General features: G+C 36.4%; 1 long non-coding RNA gene across 3 annotated transcripts in view; it reads left to right on the forward strand.

The window, feature by feature from the left end:
- The window catches only part of LOC135293951 (uncharacterized), a 71,018-nt gene that overhangs the window by 7,807 nt on the left and 36,072 nt on the right, over positions 1-27,139 (forward strand). For 2 of the 3 annotated variants that reach the window (XR_010356073.1, XR_010356074.1), the window contains exons 2-3: positions 17,804-17,893; positions 24,160-24,457. This is a non-coding gene — a long non-coding RNA (uncharacterized LOC135293951). Of the gene's footprint in view, positions 1-17,803; positions 17,894-24,159; positions 25,000-27,139 lie in introns of those variants that run through there. The other variant, XR_010356072.1, reaches the window with a different exon arrangement.

Below are 27,139 nucleotides of genomic sequence, written 5' to 3' on the forward strand. Positions count from 1 at the left end.
TAAAAAAATCTGTTCAGTCAAGTGTTACATTTGTATGCCTTTTAAAAGGGAGCAACATCTTTAGACTTTTTGTAGTAGGAACAAAACTGGATGGTTGGTTTCAATAGATGTGTAAGCTGGCAAAGAAACATTTCTTTGCCAGTTTACACATCTATTGAAACCAACCATCCAGTTTTGTTTCTACTAACCCTTTTCATTTGTATACTCCTGTGTAAGCTCCAACATAAACAAGACTTGTAAACAGCAGACTATAGATAAGCTTTCAAAATGTTGTGTGGCATTTTGCCCACATATCTGTCAAGTAAAAGGTTAGAATCTTCACTTTTTAAAGAAAAACATACCAATTAGCAGCAAGGCAAGGCTGTCTAGAGCATGAGGTTTTCAACGTTTGACACATCTGTAGGTGCAACACGAGCCATTTATTTGTACGAAGCTCCCTTTCATCTCCTGATGGCAAGAGAGAATCCAGGGAGGGGCCCACCTATGAGAAATTTGCTCTCAGGAATTGCAAAATGAGGTTCTTGCCCAATGTGTCCAGTATATCTACAACTACGTAATGAGGTAGGAGATGATTGTTTTGCCTTGGTTGACTACCAGATTGAGGTATCTATACTGGTTTCAGTGGCATAATCACCAAATAGGATTGTCAAATACTCTTATCCCCACTGTGCAGGAAAATAAGGGAGACTTGAGGGCTTGCTTCCTGGCTTGGGCTAGTGTGACTTCAGGTCACAGCAAAAGCTGGAGTGATGACAGCAGCCTGTGAGGGGCCACTGGTCCCTGTCCTGATGGGGCATTGGCAGCTGGTGCTCAAGGCCATGCAGGACTTTGGCTTCATCCTCTCAACACATTGGCCATCTGAGATAAGCTGAACTGACAGTTGGCTGCCAGCACAGAGCAGTAGGGGTTTCTGCCCCCCTTAGAGCCAGGGTTAAGCGAGAGAGGAAATAATGTTTCTAAAAGTCATAATTCCCTTCTCTGTTTGCTCCTGGGATGGTTCTGCTATACATCTCCCTTTCTGCAGGCAAACTGTTGTCTTACAGTCTTGTCATAAGTGATTAGTCAGAAGCCAGTGCTATAAAAAAGCCAGAACAGAATGTAATAACCAAGGTGCAAAATTAACATTTAAAATATCCTAAACCTGCTGCAAAAACAAAAACAGATCCTAAAATTAAAATATGAAATACTGTATCTTTGAGACCACTAAAAACGCTTAGTGATTTTTTCTATCTTTAATAAAGACAAATTAAACAGGCTTGATTTTTTTTTTAATTGTTTAATGTCCATGTCCTGGAAATTTGGTCCTTTAAGGCATCTTAATGATGAGGACATAAAACAATTTTTTTAACTCTTTAAAAAAATGCATTTGCTGGATGCAAAAAATAAAGTAAGACAAACAAACAAAGAAATCTATGCAAATATAAATCTTGGGTAGTATTTCTGTCATTAATGTTGATGTGTTAGGTACCAAAACATGTTTAGTTTTACATAAGAAAGTGTATTCATGGCTGCTGCCCTGAGGAGTTTGGTGTCAGTAAATTAACATAAATGAATTGCTACAATTTTTGGTTTTATTATAATTTCTAAAATTGTTAGCAGACTTAACGGTTCTACATACATCTAGAGAGAACATCTGAATTGCAAATAAATCACTACAAAATATATGTTGCAGACAGTTTTATTTAATGTGCAGAGGCATTAAATATTTAAAGGGCTAACTTCTGCCATTTGCCTGTTTCACTAAATGTGCCCACTGTGGTGTATAAAGGAGAGTCTCCTATATTGGGAGGGGTAATGTTTTAAGGTAAGATTTGTTTTACACTATAGGTATTTAATTTAGAGCTAATGAGTCAGTTATGTTACCAAAACAACATAGATATTTTAAATACATTTATTTAGATGTAGAGACTATATAATTAGGTTTTTTATCCTTGTTTTGCTCTGTATTTCTTAATAGCTAATTTCTGTTTAACATGCAGTAACTTGTATCGAACCTAAATGAAATGCTTTTTGCAGGATTGTTCTTTAAATCTTTACCGAAGAAGTAAAATTTGCTTTTTTAATTAAAAACTTATTTGAAAAGACAAACTAAGCACATGTAAGCATCTCTAAGGCACAAGAGCGCACCATTTAGTTATGGTGAGTGATGATCAGGATCACTTATATCCTTGTTTATGTAATGCTCTAAACATACCTTCACTGCCTGGAAAACTCTGTCTGCCTGGGTACTGCAGGGCATGCATAGTGCTCGCTGCCACCTGACCTGTCAGGGCACAAAGCCTGTCTCAGAGTCCACCAGGCAAGTTCAATATCTCAGCCTTGTTTGAAGGTGTTTAATGACTCAGGGTATCAAAAAGACCAAGTCCTTTCTGACGACTGGTTGACAGTTTTGGGGTTTTGTCTCATTAGAACAGTCATAAATACAGTTTATCTGCACAGGGACTGACATCTTTAGTGGACAGGCTCGATACAGTGGAATGAAATTCCATGAGAAACAATGACCGTTTTACACCTCAGCAAGTTTCTGCTTCAGTTGCAAGGCTTTCTCTTTACTTAGCTTGCTTTAATGAAATTATATGCAAAATTTGTATGTAGGTAATTTTAATTTATAAAGATGAAGCAGGTCACACACTTCTCTTTCAAGCAAGTGTGCCAGAACAAAATTAAAGTAGATTAGTTTGTAGTGCTTGGTGCACTAGTATTAGATGTGCTCATCCTACAGTGATGAATGTCTATCGAAAAACCTGTGTGTTGGAGACCACATACAACTACAAGAAAGATAAAAAAATTGCTAGTATGAGGTGTCAAACTGTATGAAATGTATTAGGTCACAAAAATATCTTAATTCAGACATTATTGAACACTTATTACAATACATAATCATATAGAAAACTGCTGAAGAATTGCATTTTCAATTGCTTTGCTGTTTTCTTCTCTCATGTAGTGTTCCTGATCATTGTCTCTGATTTTTAAAGGCTGTAGTCATGTTAGTATAGTATTCACTTCTTCAGCAGACATTGATTGTCTCTATGGTATTATGACTGTAGTCCTGATCCTTCTCTTGTAGACCAAGTAGCTACTTATTGCATTTTCCGAGTAAAAGTTCATCAAAGCATAACCAGATTTCAGCCTTCACCTGTGTGATCATCCTCATATCATTTGGTTTATATGATGTGAAAATCACACAAGTCCTCATGCAACTGAATTTCTAAAGAAAAACAATTAGTGAAGTTTTAATCACAACTTTTTCAAGGAGTTTGTTGGGGTTTTTTGTTTTTGGTTTGTTTGGTTTTTTTTTTTTTTTAACTAATAAGTGAGAATTCTAAAGCTTTTCTTGTGACTTTTCTAAAGCATTTCATGTAGCAAGCTCTTTGGTTTACAGACTTTATGAGAAAGAATTCACAAACAGGGGCCATTGTTTATTGTCCTGTAGTAAACAGCAACTTTCTCAAGCAACTGGCTACAGTCCCAAGGGAATTGGACCCCTGAAAAGCCACTTATCATAGAGTAAATGCATGAAAGAAAAATGTTAAAAATTCACAGGAGGATTTTGAAAGACCTCAAAGACATTGAATTATTGTCTATGCTGTCTAGCTCAAAGATTTTAAAATAAGGTACAATACAAAATTACCCCTGGCAGATCTAAACAATACATCACTAAATCCCCACATACACGAAGTGTAGGCCCCTACTAAGTAACTAAACTTTGAATATTAATCTCTTTATTCTGTTTGGAGACATAATTCTTTTTCAATATGTTCATTTAGAGTTGGAGCTGTGGATGCTCTCCGGTAGATTCTAATACATTGTCCTTCCAGTCAGTGGACCAAAAAAGGAAAATGACAATAATTAGTGGTCACACCGTATTACATAAAGGGAACAAAGATGGTTAATACACAGAGTTAAACAAATACCAATATCTTGGGGTACTTACTGTTCATTAATGGCATGAATTTAAAATTATTACATCTCTTCATAGTTGGCCATAATATAACCAAGGCCTAGGAGTTACCCTTCTGAACAGAACAAATTCTCATTGGATTTAACAGGTCTTTTCCAGTATGAAACATATTTATGCAATTAATTAGGAAGGAAGATATGATGAAAACATGACCTTTTTTACTTCTGTGAAGTAAATATCAGGTGTCAATATTAACAGTAATGCAGCTAACATTTCTAATGCATCAAGACAACTATTTGGAATATTGACCTATGGAATAAACAAGTATTGAGATTTTGTCATCCCTTCTAAATGTCACATCACTGAAAATCATACAGGGAGAAAATTGGAACGTTAAATGGAAAGCTGCTGTGTTCCGCAGTAACAAGGAAACTGAGACCCATGGGCTAAACAACAGATATTGTCATATCCTAAACAAGACCCTCCCTCCCTCCCTCCCTCCCTCCCTCCCTCCCTCCCTCCCTCCCTCCCTTCCTTCCTTCCTTCCTTCCTTCCTTCCTTCCTTCCTTCCTTCCTTCCTTCCTTCCTTCCTTCCTTCCTTCCTTCCTTCCTTCCTTCCTTCCTTCCTTCCTTCCTTCCTTCCTTCCTTCCTTCCTTCCTTCCTTCCTTCCTTCCTTCCTTCCTTCCTTCCTTCCTTCCTTCCTTCCTTCCTTCCTTCCTTCCTTCCTTCCTTCCTTCCTTCCTTCCTTCCTTCCTTCCTTCCTTCCTTCCTTCCTTCCTTCCTTCCTTCCTTCCTTCCTTCCTTCCTTCCTTCCTTCCTTCCTTCCTTCCTTCCTTCCTTCCTCCCTCCCTCCCTCCCTCCCTCCCTCCCTCCCTCCCTCCCTCCCTCCCTTCCTTCCTCCCGCCACTTCCTTCCTTCCGCCACTTCTTCCGTCCTTCCTCCCTCCCTCCCTCCCTCCCTCCCTCCCTCCCTCCCTTCCTCCCGCCACTTCCTTCCTTCTGCCACTTCTTCCGTCCTTCCTCCCTCCCTCCCTCCCTCCCTCCCTCCCTCCCTATAGTATTTTTGCTATTCACTATGGAGACAGCAAAAGTACACACCATGGTACTCAGAAGTGATTTTTAAAATCATAGTATAGGTGAGCACAACAATGATTTTAATTTGGGATTACTAATTTGTAAGAACTTCTGCCATACCAGCCAGTAAACAATTATCCTATTAAAAGGTAATGTAAATTATTTAAAATTAAATATGTAAATATACTTGGCTGCCACATTGAAATTCTGCTTCAATTTTGTTCAGAGATATACTGAAAAAGAAAAGATAGTCTGTTTCAGTGGAATTTGAATTTTTAATTTCCTTTTTAAAATAAAGTACTTGTAATCAAAATATTTAGATTTGGTCATTATCAACACTAACTCACTAGCACCACAAAGTGGGAGTAGAGTGTCTGGTACATTTTTACTAAAACCAGTGCAATTACACCTGACATTAACAGGTGTGGTTGAATTTAATAACATGTTTTCATTATAGGGTCAATATTTCTAGCATTGTTATATTTCAAAGAAAGAATAAAAAAAAAAAACCCTTCTACCAACACTGTTAGAGCAGATAGATGAAGTTCACATGTGTCTCCAGATGTGTGCAGTTTGTGTCACAAATGTGAAAGCATGTCTGAGTTTAAGCAGCTTGTGACCAGTGTTGTATGTTGAGCTCTCAATGAGATCAATTCCTACGTTATTTTATAATGACACATTTTTATCTCTTTTGCTGTTCAAATTACTTTGATAAATTGTTATCAAAGTAATAAGAGGGGGCTTGTTTTCCCACATTTGGTAGCATCAGATACAGAATTTTTTTCTCATTTGTCTACATATTATGTCTGTATTCTTATGTTTATTCTATGTATTCTTATATTTAAGAAGCATACTTCTAATTAATCAATTTAATTACATATCAAGATGCAAATCTTTTGTGGCCATGGTTTGTTTATTGGTTTGGGGTTTTTTTGTTGGTTTTTTTTTTGTTGTTGCTGTGGAGGTTTTTTTTGTTTGTTTGTTTGCGTTTTTTGTTGGTTTTTTGTTGGTTTTTTGGTTTTTTTTTTTGTTATTTCTTTTGTTAGTTCATTTCATAGCTAAACTAAAAGAAATTTATCACATACACTGCATTTGCTTCAGAAAGAGTACTGATTTGCTGCTGCAAGTTTTCCTTTCAATTTCCCACTGCTTCTATCAATAATACTGATAGCAGTTGCCCTTAGATGCTTCTGCTATTATAATACCATCAACAGTAAAGATTTACAAACATTAATTTAACTGACAATAGATTATAGAATCTTGTTGCTTAATAGCTGAATTATGGAGAAGATTTGTGTGATAAACAAGCTGAAATGCCCCTAGGAATAAAAGGTTCTGTTGTGTTTGTGGCTTTTTATTTTTGTTTTTTAAGGAGGGGAGAAATCAAACTGCTGCCATAAACTTTTGCCCAAGATTTTTAATTGTTATATGCCTTGCCTATGATTTTATGATTTCTTTCCATGATCAACTCTTTTTTTTTTTTTTTTTTTTTTTTTGTGCTTTACAGATTTAGGTGTACCTGTTTGTTTTATCAGTAGGAGCTATTTTGTTGAAAGACAGCATATTTATTTCAAAATTAATGGTGGCTCAAGACTTGTGAGAAAGTCACAGAGCTCATATAATTTTTCAGGGGTTACTTCTTAATGAGAATCAAAAGTTTACTCCACCATAAAGTCCAGGCTGTGGTTTAAATATGTACCAGCTAGTTGTGGTCAGCCTTTAAAAGAAAGTCAATTTGATGAAGAAATCAAATTTGTCGATTATATCTGACTCACACATAGTAACCATTATTCCTTTCTTTTGCTGCACTATAAATCTGGAGAAGAGAATTGGAGACATTTCTGTTGTTTACTTAGTATGAATATATTTAAATGCTACTTTGTATATTTATTTACAGTGTGATGCAAGTGGATGAAGTAAATTTCATAATTATTTTGTTAACTTCATTGTTATACCTGCAACTTCACAAACACCTCATATTTTCAAAAACATGCCTCTTTCTGCAAAGCACTCATAAAAAAATTTACACAGAATGTGCAAAGAAACATGAAAGAGGAGTGTTAAGTTGGTTGGCAGGTTAGAGCAGAGAGGATATTTTAGGCACTGTAAACAGTTTTGGGAATAGAAAAAGGAAGTCATGCATGATATATGGATACACACAGTAAGCAGGACTGTATCAGAGCCAGGAAGGAGTGAGGACTCAGTCCACTTGTGGAGTAAGGCAGACTCTTGTAAAGCCTCAAAATTGAAGAGGAGAAATTTGACCTTGTAGAGTAATGAGACAGAAAACCACCGGAGGGACTGAGAGAAGACTTGACATGATCAAAGTTGTGAACAAGAAAGATAACCTTGGCTACAGTGTTTGGAGTGGACTGGAGGAGAGATTAGAGGGAAGAAGGTTACAGTGGCTAAGAGGTCACAGCAGGTGAGAGATAATGAAGGCATGAAGCAGGAAGGAACAGAAGATGAATAACTGAAGATACTGTAGATAAGTCAGAAGAGATGATTTGGCCAAGGAGCCCAAATTCAGATATTTGAAGGCTGATTATGTAAAAGAAAAAAATTTAGTCAAGTCTCCTGCTGTGTTTATGTACTATCCTATTGATATGCTTCAGCCAACTTACTGTAGAAAAAGTCGCAAAGCTTTCTTCTAGATAACTTATCCACTTATCTGTCTGTACATTCATGTGTATTGATAGACAGCTATTTTTATATTTTGACTGTAGAGAAGGAATATGGAAATCAGGTGATGCAAGTTTATTTTGCTGAATCTACTATTGATTAGGCCTGTGATCTTGGATAGGTGTTTTCTGTTTGCTGTACTCTAGTTTCTCTGTCTGTACAGCAGTGAAAGCAGTTCTTTCCTTTCTTTGTAAATTTATAGATGAAAAAGAATAGATACTATTCAGAAGATTTAAAATTCTCTGTAGAACTCAACTCAGTTAGAAGATGCCATCAGACCACTCCACATGGACACCTTCACAACCACCATTTGGGTAGCACTGGTCCTTTCGCAGTGGCAGCATCCCAGTGCCTGATACTAGGGTGGGTCCAGATGTATTTGGAGTTGCAAGAAAGTTTGGAGTTGCAAGAAAATGACTGTGCCCAAGTAGGTAGTTTTGACTGGATGTGTCACAGCTCACCAGTGTCTGAAGCCATCAGAACCAAAATATACTTGCAGACACACTACACCTACCAGTTGGCTCTGTGGATTACATGTGGCTTTGAAACATATGCTGTCAAAAGACAGTGGTGGCACTCTTCTCTGAGAATGCTTCATTCAACATGCCAAAGGGCTTTTTAATATATTGGTAAAATAAGTCATAAAGCAGACAAAATACTTCTTGGGAATTTCACTCCACTATATTTGGAGTGTCACAATTTTAGTTCAGAAAAACTGTAGACAACAAATGATCATGCCATAGAAGACAGAAAGAAAAAAAAAATACAGCTAGCAGATTAACCATAAGCCTAGACAGAAAGCGCACCTCAGCAATAAACTCAAACATAATAGTGACTATAATTTTTGCCAAATCACAGTTAGACTCTTTACTGATGAGTAAAAGCAAAAAAGAGTAGAAGCTGGTAAAGAATATTCTTTCCTCTGAGGCACTTCTGCCTTAACAGTATTTTTTGTACTGCTGGTACTGAAGCTAAGACCCCAAGAGGATGAGGAAAAAGGGCAAGGTCCTTCAATACAGTGCTGAATGTGGCTATAGCTGCCAGTTTTCACCAGCTGAAATTCTGAATTCCAGAATTCCTGTGGAGATAATTTCTGTGGCTTACTCCTCCTGGATTTCTCCCTGTAAGCTATGAGTATAAGAACCTGTTTGCAGCATCCACTCTTCAGATAATTCAATATTTAGAAGAAAAAAAGAGATTAATAGCATTTAAAACAGTAGCTGCACATTAAAAGAATGGTCCAGTAAGTAATATCTTTTGAACTTACTATAGGAAATCATGCTGCTAGAGAGCAGAAAATTCTTAGAGGGATAAAGATCACTCAGGAAGAGATCTTTCTTATGTGGTAAAGGAATATAATGCAAAAAAAAAACTGTTTAACATGTAAGATAAACTTTTTGACTTTCTAAATTAAATCGTTGCCATTTGCTTCTGAGACAATTAGCAGGTGTCAGTTAGAAGACACAATAGATTATGTACCCAATTACTTTCTCTTTTTAGACAACAGTTTGCAGTCACAAGAACGTGTGAGGAGTTTTAATCAAAGATTAGAACTTTTTAATTAAATACGACCGTATGTGACTAGTCATTTGACATTAATTACTGTTTTAGTTGGATTCCTTTTGATTTGTAAAAGGCCCTGAGCACTGCAAAAATTATGTCACATCATAGAAACTGCTGATTATTAAAACAAAAAGTTTTCTTCATCAGCCCATCACTTTCCTGAAAAAGAAATGTAATTTCAAAAGTGAAGCGGCTGGCTTAGAGACCAATGAGTTTTGAAAGCAAAATAGCAGATGGTACTTCAGCTGACTTCCCTTAGAAGGGACAGTCTGAAGGCACTTAGTTGTAATGATTGATAAGGTCTTCTGTCAATGCTCAGCAAAACTTTCAAGGGGCTAGACAGCTGGCATGAGGTTCATGTGGAGTTTTAACTAGCTGACTACCCTTTGGGGTGTCTTAAAGCTAACTAGCATCACTGATATTAATAGAGGACATCAGTCAAAACGAAACGCTCTTGCAGAAACTGATCTGAGACTTCAAGTAATATTTTAATTTGTTGGCCTACAGAGAGGAGGATAAATGTTAGTACTGTCCTTGTGAGATAACTTTAAATTCAAGTCCAATGGTAGCATCAGTATTTGCAAGTCCTTTTGTGATTTTGGTTTTTTCATACACTCCACTTATTCAGAGTAGAGTGCGAACAATGACAATGAAAAGCCTTATCTGAACAGCCTGCAGAAAAAGAAGGGGGGGGGAAAAAATGACATATAAAAGGAGTAGAAATAATTCTTAGCTCATGTAATGACTAGGGGTGAACTTTACACAAACAAATACTCAGAGTCACAGTGCCTTTTGTGGTGAACTTTTAGAAAGATCTGTATGTCTGAAGGTGAATTAAGAAAGCCCTAACCTGTAGTGGCACAGTGCAGTTTCTGAACATAGGTCTTGAGTACATGTATCTGTAGCTTTTTTCTTAGCCTACCGAAATGGTGCTCAGTGCCGAGCTACAGGGTCTAACAGAGCTCATTCCTGGAGATGACATCTTGCCTGAAACTCAGAGTAGGCAATTAATACCTCATGGAGAAAGTTTGGAAATTATTGAACCTGTGATAGTCTGATTGCCAGCAATGCCAAATACAAATTTGGACTTGTGTGTCACTATTTTGCCACAGTCTAATCATACTCATGAGTTTTAAATTGGCAAAGCAATTGAAAGCCTGTTTTGGACCCCAAATTTAAAATGTCCTGTGCACGGAGACTCTTTTGTGGGCAGAAGTATTGACATGATAGAAAGAAATAATATTTCTTGGAACTAGGTAATCTCCACAAATTGATACCAGATTTACATGCAAATCTGCTCCTTCTGGCCATCAGCACAGGAGGTTAATCTACAGTTTGAGTAATAGTTAAATGGGGTACATTTACTCAATATGAAAATTGAAGTCTAGTTTATAACCTGGTCTGAAACTCAACAGATCAGAGTTCATTTCTGTGGCAGTCTTCCTATATGACTGTGAAAGAAACATCTTTCAATTTCTTTGTAACTCAATTTTCTAAGTATAGAAAGATGGCAGTGCCTTTCTGCTTCACTTAGTAGATAGTAGGACTCTGAAAAGTTATCTGTTACTGGCATTGGTGCAGTGCCTGGGACAAACAGATGCTCCTAAATACTGTCGTTATTTCTACCATAAATTGTATTTATGCCTATTTTTCTAGTTTAGCCTCCAGCCTGCTATAGTCTGAAAATCACTATGGAAACTGTGGTAGTAAATGTGGTATTTAGCAACCAGTCTTCATACCGCATCTAGGTTAAATTTTTTTCCTAAAATGATCTGAATGACTGTATTTCCTATAGGAGTGCAACCTCTCCTTTCCTAGACAGAAGAGTTCACTCCATTCAGATAAAAAGATTCCACTTAAAGTGAAAAAAATCTATGAGTTGTGTATGAAGACAGGCACTGTTGGAAACTTTAGCTATAGAATGAATGAAAAAATATGTGCTTTATTATTGAAGATATACTATTTTTCAAGAGAAAAAAACACTAAGCAGAAACACAAAATTATCATAGCATTTTGTATTCACTACATCAGTTATTTCCCAAAGAAAGCCTATCAGTTAAAATGATGAATTTTAACCTTTACCAATTCTTCTAGAGAGCATTCAATTTATATTCTTCAGGCACTTTGCTACTTGTTCACCATACTGATGCAAAATTATTGTTTTTGTAATATTTATAAAGATCTAGTTACAAGTTTTCAAGGACATATTTCACTTTTTTCTCCCAAATCTAAACAATTTAGTATAAGTTAAGAAACAAAGGGAATGAAAGTTAACATACGCTATACTTATATGACTTAATACATTATTATTTAAATAAAGTATTATATTGAATACAAGTCTGGTGATCAATAGAAAATACAAAGGTCATATTATCACAGAGTACAGAAAGCTTTAAGAGGTGAATACCAATGAATAAACATTTCTGCACAGAATCCTTTTTCCTCATTGCTGCTATGAAATCAAATAATGCCCATATGAAATCAAATATGGTTTCAAATTCCCTTTATGAAACTAATCCTGTAACTGCTGTTGGCAGAACTAAACTTGAAAAACAAACAAGCTAGCAAACAAAGAAACAAAAAGCCCCTGGTTTGAATATAGATTCAAATATTAAGCTTTGTATAATTTGTGTCTCAATTTCTGTAGCCATGGAGGTAATCTTTCGTTAGACACTTTAGGACTCTGGGCATCCTTTTAAAGAGAGTAGTAGTTTTACAGATTAATACTGCAGCCCTTGATTACTGCTGCAGTGTTGCAGAATTAGATGCTATCCTTGCTCTGCAGTCTAAGGGTGCATTGGGTTATAGGCCTGGAATGGAAAACTGCCAGCACATTGAACTAGGAGTTGGTATGTAAGAGCACCATGAAGAAATGAGATGACCCAGAAGTTTACTTGCCTTCTGTTTAGATTATTTTTGTAGAATAAGGTTAACAATTGTAAATTCTTCAGAGGATTTTCTTTTTAGTTTTTTTTGTCCTTATTTTCTATTAATTAACTTTTCAAAATTATGTTTCTATTCCTTAAAAACGAGTGGTCCATGTGGATCTCTGTAGGAGATTTTAGATTTTTCTGGATAGCACTGTGAGTAAGCACAGAGGTAGGAAGGGCAGGGGTTTGCCAACGGTGAGAGAGAAGTAGGAGACAGTGAGAGTTACAGCGATGAATTGGTATCCTGCAGGTCAGGAATACTGAAAGCATTGTTAGAGGCTTCAGGGATGATAGAAGCAGTGTCCCTACTAACTACAGAGGACTGTGCCATTTGCTCCAGCTGGAAAGCTTCCAGAATGACTGAAATAAAATACAGAAGCAAGGACCTACCTTTAAGATCATGGAGGAATCAAAGTGGGGGAAAATGGTTTAGTTTTTAAGTTAATTATTAATTAAACATTTTTTTTAATCATCCTAGTAATTTTGAGTCTTTCTGTCCAAAATTTTAGCTATCCTATTTGAAAGAATTGATGAAGCCTCTATTTTCAGTTTCTTTCAGAGAGGTCAGTCTAGCAGGAAGATCTAGACTGGTCCTCCTCAAAGATTTGGCTGATTTGGGGTCCTGCCAAAGTTTTTGTAGATATTCCAGTATATCTGAAATACTCAGAATGTGTTTCAGGCTTTGCTGTGAAGCACATCAAGTAGTCTCTGTTTTATGAAATTTTAATCTAATTATCAAGACACCTACCAGTTTAATGCTGTGAGAAGTTTGGTGTTAATATGCATGGCCTCCGGCAAGAGCTTAGTTATAAGTGGGAAATTACCAGTGGAAATGTTAGTCACCTCCTAAGTGGTATCAGAGATTTGCAAATGTCAGTGGTACAAAACCTTCCCACATGGATACCTAAAGCAGTAGTTGTAGCCTAAGAATAAGCTCCAAAGGAAAGCTTGTGTGCACATGTCATTTGCTATATCCCAGGAACTGAATTTTACTGAATTAGACACCTAAGTACAGAACATATAGATACTGAAGTATTAAACAGAAAGATTTCAAGATCAGTCAACTTCAAATTATAAAAATAGATGTCTGAACACCCTTTCTCTTCCAATTTGAGAAGGTAACTCTGAGACACACTTAACTGCCTACATGAGGCTGGACCTCATGTAGGAGTCTGCCTTTCATATGACTAGATCAATGTTTGGAGCAATTGTCACAACAGCTGGAGATTTGCAATAAAACCTAGTTCTCCTACTCCCTAAGGCACTGCACTGAGTAGAGAAGAGTCAGATTTGCATTCTGGTCCATACTCTTGCCATCACCATAACTTTTTTAATCTAATGGCACTTTAATGTAAATTGGGTAGGGAAGTCAGTGCCCAGTTCCTCCTGCTATTGAGTACTTCAAGCACTGTACTGCATTCTTCCACAGATGTTGTATGTAAGTGTAGAATTCTTGCTTGGCACCCATCTTTTTGAATTCACTCCAAGCTCTTCTGAAGAAAAAGTCTGATTTAAGTATGTCTCAGTTCTTTCCTAAAGTTAGTTTGTATTAAGTTTGAGAACCTGCCTTAGAATGAACAGCAGTTGATTTGACTATCAATCATTTAAATAAATTTTTGAAAAAAGTTAATGTGTATTTTTTCTATATTTCATTATTGTGCAGTAGGGGAAAAAAAACCTTTCTGTGACAATGACAAAAGTGCACAGATCCATTTTAAGCTTGGCTAACTGACACAGGAAATATTCTATATCTGTAAGTAGATAGCCAGCAATTTATTCATCCACATTAGAATGAACAAGAAAATGAAATAAAAATTCCCCTGCAGAATTAACGGAAGTTCTCAGTTTGACAGAGGGGATGAAACTGTAAGACAATAACATTGAACATAGTGATTTTCTACTGCATTTACCTCAGGCAATAGCACAGTAATATTTAAACAAGTTAGTAATTATATGAAAGATGTCAAATAAAAAATATTGAAAATATAAATATATAAAATAAAATATATAAAACTCTGTGTGAGATATTTTAGGGCTTCTCACTTGTATAAGTAGCTAACACAAATCCAAAGACAATTGTTTTTATGGGATATCGTAAGAGTTGTGGGTTTTGCTGGTACATCTCTAGTAAAAAATGAAGAGTTTGTAGACACTGATTTACTCTGATGTCTCTCATTATATGTCAAAGTCAGTACATAGTACACCACTTTATCTCTAGGGAGCTATTTCACCCTGTATTTTTGTCAGTCTTTGTAATTATTAAAGGATGGATGAAGAATACATTTTAATCCCTGATATGGGGTACATTGAAGACAGCTGAAAAATTGTGCCATAGTAGCACACCCCTGCACTTCAGGGGATGCAAGTAAGAACAGTCTGCAGCTTTTCTAAAGTACCCCATCTGAAATGTTTGTACTGCAGATTGCTTGAATTAATGGTTTCACTCCACAGACTGATCCCTATTGCACTATATTGCTTCCTAACATAGATATACTTTCTAATCCCTAAGGCTTCTATCAATCCATTGCAAAGTCATTAAATTTACAAATATTGTTCATGGGGGTTTGTAACTTTTATTTAAAAAGAAGAAAAAAGGAAAAGGTTATATTTTCTTCCTTTCATAAGCTGCTAAATTTGTGTCAGGTACAACTAAATAAACAGGGTCTCTCTGTGACATCCAGGCAGTGGTGTATCAGAGCTGCCACATCTTTGCACATCTGAAGAGGGTTTTTTTCCTCAAGACAATCTCTTCTGCAATTTGGATCATTGTCTGAAAATACTTCTGTGAGTCAGAACAACAGAGATTCATGCTTTAGAAAAAAGAGTTTACATTAGAAGGAAAAGTATGAAGATCCAGGAACATCATTGATGGGAAATGTATTGGTATTCCATTGAGGACCTTGATAGAAACATCATAAACAGCATTGTGAGGGATTACCAGTTCAATGGAAGATTGTTATCTGAGAAAAATAGAATATTGTGGATAACTACAGTGTTGAAGGAGAATAAAAAATAGTTGTATCAAGTGCAATGTCATTATCTTAGAGGGCAATAAAGTAGTAGCTAAATCAGATGCAAAAGAAAAAAAAGAAGCATGAACTAGCTCTAATAGTCCATCGGGGAACAACAGTCCCTCATGAAGCAATTACAAACCTATTATGTAACAGGTAAAATTACTTCAGTAGAAACAGTAGAAACAGATAAATAGTAATGTCTCCATACAAGGATCCCTAAGTTTAAAATTTTGATTTGTATTTAAATCCTACAAACTGCTGAAAATATTCTTATATTCTGACATTTTGCAGGTTTCTTTTTTCTGAGAAGCAGATGACTTGGGAGTCTTGAGATTCTTCTTTTCTTGAAGAAGTAGAATTTCCTAGGAAATACAAATTGAATTCCTCTATTAGGGTAAAAGAATTAGGAATATAAATATTTGATGTATAGATTGTTGAAGACAAATAAAAAACCACAGATCATGTGCTGGACACAAAGGGGTAAGAAGAGGAACACTGATAGAAATTATCACTATCCTCTTTTGCTTTCCATCTGCTGGCCCAAATAATTTAAAACTGTAATAAAAAGTAAACACATATGTGCTAATTCCCTGTAGGAGAAAATCACCAGAAATGAATATAAATAGTGGTTAGGTAATCTGTCACTGGTTGTGTATCCTTCTCCCTTCGCCTTCTTTAGACCAGGAAACCCCTGTATGCCAACTACAAGTAAACAAAAGATGCAGTAAAAAATACATGGAGTAAGAATTAATTATCAAATTAGAGCTCTCATTATTCATTTGTAAACAAGAGACTTGGAGTCAAAAAGAGTTAATGTTTGAATTTCAGTAATGAAGACACAGCCAGTAGAAGTGACATCTTCCACCTACACAGCCTTGGTGCATCTTGAATATGTATAATTCAGAGCTCTGCAATAACATTTCTCTCCAATAGATCTCTAGTCTGTCTAACATCAAGCCAGTATCAAGAGGTTAGGAAGTACTGTCATGCATGAGGTGAGTCATTTGCTGCTGAGATCTTGAAATTAAGACTAGTCATTAACACATATATTTTTGGCAGCCTTAACTGTTCCTGTATCACAACCCAGAACTCTAGGAGACAGAATCTCTCCGCTTACCCAGCAGAAACTTCACTGTTCCCTTCATACTCACTGTGGCATTCCTCACAAGACAGAATGAATTGTGTTTGTTCAACAGAGCAAAGCCTTCAGGCCAGCCCAAATTGTCAGTGTCTCAGAGAAATTCTTTGGAGTCATCTTGCCATGAACATTTTATCTTTTAGAGGTAGGGGACTTTTTCCTCTTGTGAACAAATCTTATTGTTCCCTGATTTGGAACAACAAGTTTCAAAAAGAGAATATGTTTCAAAGAGCTGCTGCCTGTAGGCAAGTGGACAAGCAATAAACCCTGCTTATTCCCACCTCAACACTTGTTAACACTAGTTGAAGTAAGGCAGACACCTACCCTAAGTGATTTTTTACACAGCGTATTATGTTGCATGCAAATGATAGAGCATTGCTACAAAACTTGGAAATAGTTTTCACTGCTAACTTGTGAATAGGTAATCGTAGAATCATATAATCATTTGGATTAGAAGGGACTTTACAGTTAATCTGGTTCCAACTCCCCTGCTGTGGGCAGGGACACCTTCCCCTAGACCAGTTGCTCAAATCGCCATCCAACTTGGTGTGTTGCCCCTAATTTGTAAAACCTGTTGCCCTTTTGTATCTCTGTTTACATTTCTTTCTCTTTCATGTCTTTTCTTCAACACAATTTGGTACTTACTTTCTCCTTTTTCTCAGAATTAAAACTTCACTAAGTAGTCCAGAGGAGGCTAGGTTAAGTGAGTACTAGAAATACTGTACCGGAATATTTTCAATCCAAGCAAGTAAATATTTTCCAGCTTTGAAATTATAGGTATGTATATCTACTGAAAGTACTTTGTCAAGCATGGCATGGAGTAGAAAATACTGAATAAAAAATACATTTTGTTTGGACTCAAATGTTGTCATATTTAAGACATTCCACATTTTAGTTTATTTTATTTTGTTCTAAAATTGTCTAATACATTATTTCACAAGCATTAACATAAAACCTTTATTGGAAGCTACTAATTACTCTTTTCAGATAACCACATGGGGCTATAATTAAAAATGGTAATCCATTTCAAAATGTACATGCATATAATGAAAACACAATTCAAATGTGTTGTCAGATAGTTGGATTTTAATACTTAAGCTTAAGGAAATAAATATATTTTCTAAAAAAATAAAAAGCTCAGAGAGCATGATATTTCTCGATGTTACAGTTGTTCTCTGCTATCCAGCAGTGAAAACAATAATTATTATCAGTTCTTCATGTTCTTAGGGTTGGCATTGGTATTTGTTTGCATGAAGAATGCAGCCATGCAAAAGCACAGTAGCACTTTAAAGGAAGAGAGGCTGCCAAAGTCTCTGGTGATGCTTGCCAAAAAACCACTCACAGTAGGGTGTCTCTACTAGCTCTGTCTGTGTACATAGGTCTTGCTCTTAAGGATAATCACCTGCTACTGAATAGAGCTATTCATTGAGGCTGAGGGAGTGTCTGAAATAGTCTCAGACCTTTCAAAATTGCAAAGTTGCTAACACTCTCTTTTTCTCAGGAGTCTCCTAATTCCTGGTTAACTTCGTCTTGGTGCCACGTTAATGCCACCACCCAGCCTTAGCACTGGAGTGAACATATAGCCAGACAGGTAAAATTTGGGATAGATGCCATATGCATCTTTACATCTATCTATGGAAGTATGTCCTCAGTCTTTCAATGTATGTTTAAAAAAATAACCAGTCTTCACAGAAAATTCTGTTCTGCTCATGCTGTTATCCTTCTTTTTTATTTTACTTTATATGAGTCAAGGTTAATTGAGCCCAGAATGAAAAGGATATAGTGAACTCAGATATATGTCATTCAGTTGAGCGTAAGTAGCTAGCTCCCATGAATAAATTCTTGTTCTGATATTAAAGAATTTAGATTAAAAGAGTGAGATGCTGATTTTGAGAGCCTACGCACCTTGGGGGAATAAACACCAAAGGGAATGATTTTAAAAGTGATAAATTGCACTTCCTGTCTTTTGAACTGTAGGCTGGCAGTTAAACCATTGGTCTACTAAAGAGATTTTTAAATCTTGAAGCAATTGATTCCTCCTCCATACAACAGTGGTCTAAATTGCTAACCTTTGTGACCACCTGAGACATCATCAACAATTTGGTGAGGACAGTTGCTGAAAAATGTTTGCTTTGGCTCTTGCAATTAAGCTGTTGTAACCAGAAAATACCTTTCTGACTGTCCATCGACTGGGACAGAAATTCTGACATAGCATTTCTCTATGTCAATAGAAATGTATTGCCTATGCCATTTTGTTGTGAGGACAATAGTTTTAGAAATAAAGACCTGAAAAACATAATATTTAATTCTTCCAGCTAAAAACTAGGAGGGAGTTACCCATAAACTTTCTATCTGTTCTAATACCCTGCCTCTTGCTTCATGGAGGTCCTACATCTGCAGGCAGGTGGAACATCCTCTTTCCTGTGACTGCTGTAAAATTTATGTAAAAAAAAGAAAACACGCCCCTCCTCCCCCCTCAAAACCCCAAAAAACAGCTGAACAAACACCCCCCCAAAAAAAGCCCAAACAAAACAAAAACAAAAAACTCCACCAACAAACAACATAGCAGCATTTTCAGACTTTTCTGGAGAAGTAGACAGCTCTGACTGACTTACTATCCCCTGATAAAACCTGGACTTTTTCTGGTCAATGGGCATACAATAGCCAGGGCTGAACAAGTATGGCCACTTTTAGCAGTAGTAAACTTTAAGCCTCACAAGAAGGTATTTCATAGATTTAGGTATAGTAAGGATTAACAAATGCTGAAAAGAGATGACCTAGATAATGATCTAGGCTGTAGTCAAGTTTGGGCTTCCAAATCTTAATTTAGACTAACCTTAAGTGATCCCTCTGTTTCATTTTAGGCCTAATTCTTATCTTGAATTTGGCCCATAAGTTCTAGTTCTTTTTTAGATTTGGCCTGTGATATTAAGCACTTAAACAGACTTTTTTCCTTTGAGTTTTGAACTTTTTTTTTTTAAATGTTTCTTCATGGAAAACATCCGTGATGATTTATATATTTTTGTAGTAATCCCCTAATTCATTAGGAGATGTTTCTCCATTCAGAGGATTACTATGTAAATATATGTGCATAAATCTAGGGAACTTTACTTTTAAAAGGGACAGACACTTGGATTTTAGAACCATTTTTATTTGTAGTGTTGTTTCCAGCTATGATAAATAAAGGTCTGAATTGCAGCAGAAAATGTGGAAATCAAGACACTTATCCTGCTCTGAATTCCAAGTGGGCAGGAGGTTTGCTGATGGTTCAGTGCAGGATCAGAACCCTAAAATCTGAACTTACAAGAGCTGACTTTTTTTATTCTGCAGTGTTAAAATGGACTGCTTAAAAACCCTATAAATGCTTCATCTAGACAGCAGGGCACCATTTCAGGAACTGATTGCCCATTATAGTACTGACAATAAAACAGGAAAATACCCCAAGGGAGAAGGAGCAGGGCCTTATGACTTTCCCATTGAACTCAATGTGAAACTTATAATTTTCTGGCCCCACTTTGCAGAATGTGTCAGTTTTCAGTGGCCATTGCATTATGCTCCTAAGTCTCTTTCAAGGAAATCTGAATGAGGGAACTTAATACAGTGGAAAATGAGAGAAAATCATGGCATAAATATGAGTTCATATATATTAAAGAATACATATTTTTTCTTTATATTTTCTTCCCTCTCCCCCAGAATTAATCAGCTAGAAGTAATATGGCTTTGATTTAAATTTTCTGTACTAGATTGTGAAAATGTGCTTGCAAGAGAGAGAAGTGAATATGTATGTTTAAAAGATATTTTAAGGTTATTTTTGTTAGAGATATTTTTAAAGAATCTCTGAAACAATATATTCAGGGAGAACAAATCAGACCCATATACAGACTCATACATTCTCCCTTCACACATCACAGCCAAGAAACCAATATATATACCATGCCTCCCCACACTGAATCATCTCTGTGAAACTTGCAACACTTTGGTAGCAGAGAGCACCTGTCTGGATAATGTGAAGGGATAAGGGAGTATGTTAAACAAGGGCAGAGGGAATTGGGGAGGGATGCAGGAGACACAGATCTAATTGAAGCAAAGCATTTTATTAATCTAGAGTGCTGTCTCCAGGCATGCCTAAAATCTAAATAATGATACTGAACTTCAAAGGCCCTATTCTCCATTCCTTGTGCACTCACTACTCCTGTTTAAGTCAATGGAACTTCTAAGTGTATAAAAATGCAGAATCATACTGTGAATAAGATGTTAAGAAACAATTAGCAATAAAATGCTGCTTACAAGGGAAAAAAAAGACAAGATCTTAATGTCTGGTAAATTCTTTCCTACTTATTAGTAGCATAAGTAGCTTGAACATCAAGGTGTGTGATTTTGACCCTCTGGAGAACCATCTAAAAGCCTGGATTGCATTTGAGACTATTTTTTTTTTGAAATGATTTATTCCACTAGTCTACTCTGCTGCTGTTGGACAGTCAGCTTACATAGCACATCAAGGATAGTACAAAGTTGTGCAGCTTCTCAGGTAGGCTCAGGGATTTAGCTTGTGTGTTTTAAAACTCCTCTGTTGTTTCAGCATCTTTGCATATTGAATTATGTTAATTTCACTAAGTAAACATTAATTACTTGATGGTTTCAATGGTTTCACACTTCGAAGCTGTAAGGTATTCTGAAAGTGATCATTATTAATTATAATATGTACTATTGTTATTGTATCTTTATTTTTTTAAAGTCAAAGAGATAATTATCCTCTCTTCCTTAAAGGCATGCACTTAGAGCCAACCCAGTTCTTCATGTGCCCTTTCAAGGGCTGTGCATGCGGATATTTACTGAGACAGGGGACACGGTGTTGCACCCAAAGCCCAATTATTATTTTCAGAACCCCATATCCAAGGCATTTCTCATTTTTGCCTTCCTCTAGCAATATCATCAAAATGGACAACCTAGCACTCGGCTCTCTGAAAAGTGGAAAAAAGAGTTCTTGTCTACTTTCATGAGTAATTTCATGTATTAGGTAGAATATTCTGTGGACCACCATACTGAGCATGATGTCATATGATCTGGAATGTCCCCTTGGTCATCTGAGGTCACCTGTCCTGGCTCCTCCCAACCTCCCATACACACCCAGCCCCCTTGCCAGCATGGCAGTACCAACAGCTGAAAAGGCCTTGGCTTTGTGTAAGCCCTGCTCAGCACTAACAAAACCATCTCTGTTTTATCAACCCTGTGTTCAGCACAAATGCAAACATAACCCCATATCAGCCACTATGAAGGAAATTAACTACTCCAGCTAAAAACAACATAGTGTCTTTCTTAATAGCATTTAAATATTTAAATTAGCATGAAAATTCTGATATTTATTTCAATTTTAGATTTTTTGTGGCAGATTGTTTTAGAATCCTTTTTTGTCATTAAAGAAGCTTAGTTAGCCTGAAGAGGTTGGCATAATGCATTGCTAATAATTGGCCGCTTTTTATAAAAGTAGTATTTCATGGAGAAATGGGAGTTCATCCAGATGAATAGAATTTCTGAGAAAATGTCTCTTTTAATTAAATTGGTCAGGTTTCGCAATCACAGCCTACAGGAGGAGAAAGCATTAAGATTTATTTACTTTGTTTTATAAATAAACCAAATTAAACCAAAATTGCTTTCTATAAGAACCAATGTGTTTGGTGTCCAGGCACAGGCAGTGGGGTCTCCAAGGACTTCTGTGAGGACTGCCCAGGGCTGCCCCAGGCTGCACACAGCTGGATTTAGGTGTCTCCAACCCACCCGTGCAGGGCACAGCTGGGCCCTGAAGACAAGGTTCTGTGGCACCTTGGGCAAGACATGTTTAAGAAAGGGTAAAAAGAGTTACACAGCAGCTGTGTGAGAGAGGAGTGAGGACATGTGAGACAAACAACCCTGCAGACACCCAGGTCAGTGCAGAAGGAGGAGATGGAGCTGCTCCAGGCACTGGAGCTGACACTCTCCTGCAGCTCCTAGTGAAGACCATGGTGAGGCAGCTGTGCCCCTGTAGCCCATGGAGGACCACAGGGAAGAGAAGATCCACATTATAGCCAGCTGAGGACTCCATGCCAGGGCAGGTGGATGTGTCATGGAGAAAGCTGGAACTGCTGGAGAGCCACACTAGAACAGGAAAAAGCAAGAGGAGAAAGGAGTGACACAAAGGAGCTGCTATGCTGCTATGGGCTGACCCCACCCTTCCATTCCCCACCTCATGCACTGCTCAGCGAGGGGAGGAGGTCCAATAGTCAGGAATGAGGAAGAAAATTTGAACCTGGAATAAAAGGGGAGTGGGAGGGAAAGGGATTGGTTTGCTTTTGTTTCTGAGTAACTGAGTATATTTTTAATTAGCAATAAATTAAACTTCTTCAAGTAAAATCTATGTTGGCTGTGATGGTGATGCCTTGTGAAGGCTGATCTAGAACAGAGACTAGACAGAGCTAAATAATAAAGTAGGTATTTATTAAGAGGCCTCAATAGATCCACCTTGGGCAGCACAACTCAAAATGGCCACAAAATGGATGACCAGTCACGGGGTCTCACACTTTTATAAGTTTTGGTCCATTAGCATATTTGACTTAATTGTCCAAATACAGCTTTAGCCCATGGAGTCCCATCCTTCTTGTTTTCTCTCTTCAGTCCATGCAGTTTGTGCTCTTGGGCCTGAGATCTGGATTGGATGTCCTTGGGTCCCCAGCTAGAGGAGGAATTGTTTTGTCTATCTATTCTGTAGAGCTTACTGGTATGAAGCCTAGACTTACACACTAAAGCAGAACGGAATCTGAAAAATATAGAAGCTAAAACCTGAGACATCAGTTTTGGAGTAACTGAGTCTATTTTTAATTGGCAATAAATTAATCTTCCTCAAGTAAAATTTATGTTGGCTGTGATGTTAATTGGTGAATAATCTTGTCTTCATCTCAGCCTATGGGATTTTTTATCTTATTTTCTCCCCCATCCTGCTGAGGAGAGGAAGTCAGAGAGTGGTTGTGTGGGCACTTGGCAGCCAACCAAGGTAAACCCACAATAAAATCCAATATTTTTGTCTTAAAAAAACACCAAAACAACATTTGGCGATTTATACTGATTTCTATGATTCTATGAAACTTTTTCTTTATTAATAAAAAAATGAAATCTAACTTACCTTTTTTTTTCTCTCTCTTTTTTTCTCTTTTCCTTTTTTCCCCCTGAATGTCCCTTCTTCAGTATTCTCTAAACAGCTTGTTATTCAATTATTCATGTGCCTGCACTTGGGAATTTCACTCTGGTTTCAGAACTCTGTTGCCTTCTTCACATTAGAGGGCAGAGAATCACATCTCCAATCTTCAAATTTCAATGGTCTTCTATATACCATTGAAAGAATGAAAAAAAAACCCTTTGCTCTCAGTGACAAAAGAGCAGCTATTGTTTCACCAACCTTTCTCTTCTTGGAGTAAAACCCACTGGAAAGGTATTGGAAAATGCTTCTTTACCAAATGCTCTTCTCTGCAAACTTTTCCTCAGGGGAGACGAGAGAAGTAAAGAAGCTGCTAATGCTAAATTTCTGAAATATTTCTGTAAGCAAAACATCTAAGAATAGTACAGCAATATTTGTTAGCCAAAAAGGCAATGTGGAACTAAAAGAGTTCCCTGAACTGAATATATTATTTTACTATTGCAGCTGACATTTCCATGCTTGATGCTTTTTAGGTGCAACCTGACCAAATGTTTTTATGCAGTAATTAATATAATTTGCACATTTAAACAATCCTGTGAAGGTAATTAGTCTGTTTCAATGGACGAACACATTCTTTGGTCTGTGCTGCAGCTGAGACTTATTTAATAAAAAAGATACTTCTTTATCTACAGGTAACTTCAGCACCACTAATGGAGACTTATTAATATAATGTGGAGAAAACTGGGGAGGAGGAAGTGAAAAAATGATCATTACCTTTTAAACTACAAAGAATGTATAAGGAATGCCAGCAGGGATGGGAAGAATCTAATGCCACACATGGAACCAACCACTGCATCGAAAACATTTTATCAACATTGATGTATTTCTTGTCTATGTGGAGGTTACAGTATAAAAAGAAGTTCCTGTGAGAGTAAATTGGAGAAGACTGTATGCTGGGAAAGAAGCTCCATCACAGAAAAGTTGCCTGTGGTAGGTGAAATGCATGGGCAGAAACTGGTGTACTGAAAAGTTGTAGCTAACATAAGCAGTGAGATTTTTTTGAAAAGATTGTTGGAGTTTTTCTCATGCAGCAGTATGTCACAAAAATTGAGAGCAAGGCTGCTGGGGTCTGGTGCTGGGGAATAAAGTGGTAAGAGATTTTTATTGGAAAATTCTTGTGGTATCTTTCAGGGCCAGTAAGAATTCTAAACTTAGTAATTGCTGTTATTAGGCTAAAACATTCACTGCAGATTAAAAAAATAAACGAAATAAATCAGCCTGTAATTCATTTCCATTCCATTGAAATTTCTCTGTTTTTTTTAATGTTTGCTTAATGTCTACTAGTATAGTAGATGTGTTGTGGAGTAATAACTACTTATATTATAAGACATAATAGAATGTCACTAATAGATTTTTTAGTTATTTTTATGCTATTATTTAGATATATAAAGAAGCAATACTTATACAGTTTCTTTTTGGACATCAGACTACATTACAACAAGAAGATAACTAATTAAAGCTGATGGTCTGTTGTTTTGGCTCTGCATTTTTCTATTAGTTTTCCTCATTGAGTTCTGGCCCAGATCTTTTTTTCACAGATTACCAGTCTGAAACAAGCATCTGCTTGGAAAAAGCAAGAAGAAACTAGATATCAAAAAGGGAAAAGAATTTAAATACACCCAGTGATACAAGGCACTAAATGTCTTAGTTCATATTCACAATTCTTTAAATTCATGCGAATCTGTCTCACAAGTTCTTTGAGTAGTCACAGGTGTGCATACTCTGGCTGCACATTGACACTGAGGTCTGGGCTGAACTTCCTTGTGATTGTTGTTTGCATCCAGAAGTAAGAAGTTGTTCATGCAAAATCCTTTTAGATACTCAGTCAAGAAGACACAGTATACCCTACCACCATCCTGGGTAAATTGCCACATTATACAGGTATGTACAATAAGTGCTGATGGAGACACTGTGTCTGGAATTGTCTGGAACTTCTCACCCCACAACAGAACATTCTAGACATTTGGATACAGAAACATACTCTGGTCCAAAGTACTTTCTACTCTGCATTATTTGAAAAAATGAAGAACATCTTTTCAGAAGTGTATTAAAGAATCCTATTAGAGAATGGTGTTCTATTTTTCTCCCTTCTATTTTATGAAGTCATAAAATATTTAATCTAATATTCAGGTTTTGTGGCACATCTGTTTTGAATTGCTTATGATTTGCACAAAATTCCTGAGATGAAGAGTGCTCTAAAGAACATTTATTTACTCCTTATCCCAGCTCAGGCCCTGAGAGAGAGGAGTTCTGCATTTCTCTATAACATGTTGAGACAGTGTACAGCCAAAGGACAATTTCAAACCCTGGAGTCTGAGCTATTTCAATGGTTCACTGTCAGCTGTTTGAGAAGTCTGCCCAGATTTGTTAGATTTCTTTGCTGCAGAATCTAAATACTGTTACAGATGGAGTAACAGGTTCCTTAATTTTTTCACTGCAAAGAAGTGGTTCTTTTTTAGAAAGAGAATTTTAATAGCTTGATCTTTTCAAAGGCAAACTAGCAGCAAAAACTTGAGTTTAAATTATTGCCATTTCTACAACTGGAGGTAATGATAAGATCAATCATGATAGTTGAACATGAGAATTTATGCAATATGTTTGAAGTTCTACACATAAGCATTGCGCACGGACAAATACTATTACTAAACAAAAACTACATGCATGACACAAAGCACTCTTTAAAGAAGAATCTTTCAGTTCTTTTCTTTTGTGATACAAAATATAAAAAATTACCATTAATAATTTTTCAGCCTGCTTAAATGTCTTTCCCATTTATTATTACACCTGTTATGAAAAAGAATTCTAGATGATAAAAACATTTGTTCTGTTTTATATAAAGAATTCTTAATTTAGAACAGCATTTAATTCTAACTAATGTTGAATTAATGCAAGTTTTTTTTAATTTTCTGGAATATGATACCTTCCTTGTAAAGTTTTGTCACATCAGTGATAAATATTTGACTTTTTTTTCTTGTTCCTTTTATTCTTTTATTTCTTTACAAGCCCCAAAAGTTATTGAAGATCATCTGTAGCTGAAAAATATGAGAGAGGCTTCTCCTTTCCTTTGTCCATGCACATCAACCTACTGCATAGGAGCAGATGATTTTCTGTGACTCCATAGGAGGAGGATTCCATATGTCTGTTATATATCTTTTTGAGTATTCAACTACTTAATCAGTTAGTATTATCAATAACTAGGAGTGTTTTTTATGTAACGAAGTCTTTCCCACATCCATCATGATATTGTTTGAATTAAGTCATTCATCTCCCATTCTGTTTTGTATCAGCTCTTCCTATTCACTGGTCTGTTTTCTGATTTTACTCTTACCACTGCTCACCAAAAAATACAACACTACATTTTGAGTAATAGCAGCATTTGCCTAAATTTAAGTGTTACTATTTATTGTGTTTGCCGTAATTACTGTTGGAAGATAATACTCATCAAAATTTTCATTCCAGACTTGCTAAACTTTCTTATACATTGAGGAGTATAATTTTACGTATAATTTTACATGTATAATTGTTGTTAAGTGAGCATACATGGATTTCCAGCAATTGAGTGAATACTAAGAAAATATGGATATTATATAAAAGTAAATTGCTCAAAAGCTG

The sequence above is a fragment of the Passer domesticus genome, chromosome 2 (assembly GCF_036417665.1).
Source record: "Passer domesticus isolate bPasDom1 chromosome 2, bPasDom1.hap1, whole genome shotgun sequence".
Taxonomy (NCBI): domain Eukaryota; kingdom Metazoa; phylum Chordata; class Aves; order Passeriformes; family Passeridae; genus Passer; species Passer domesticus.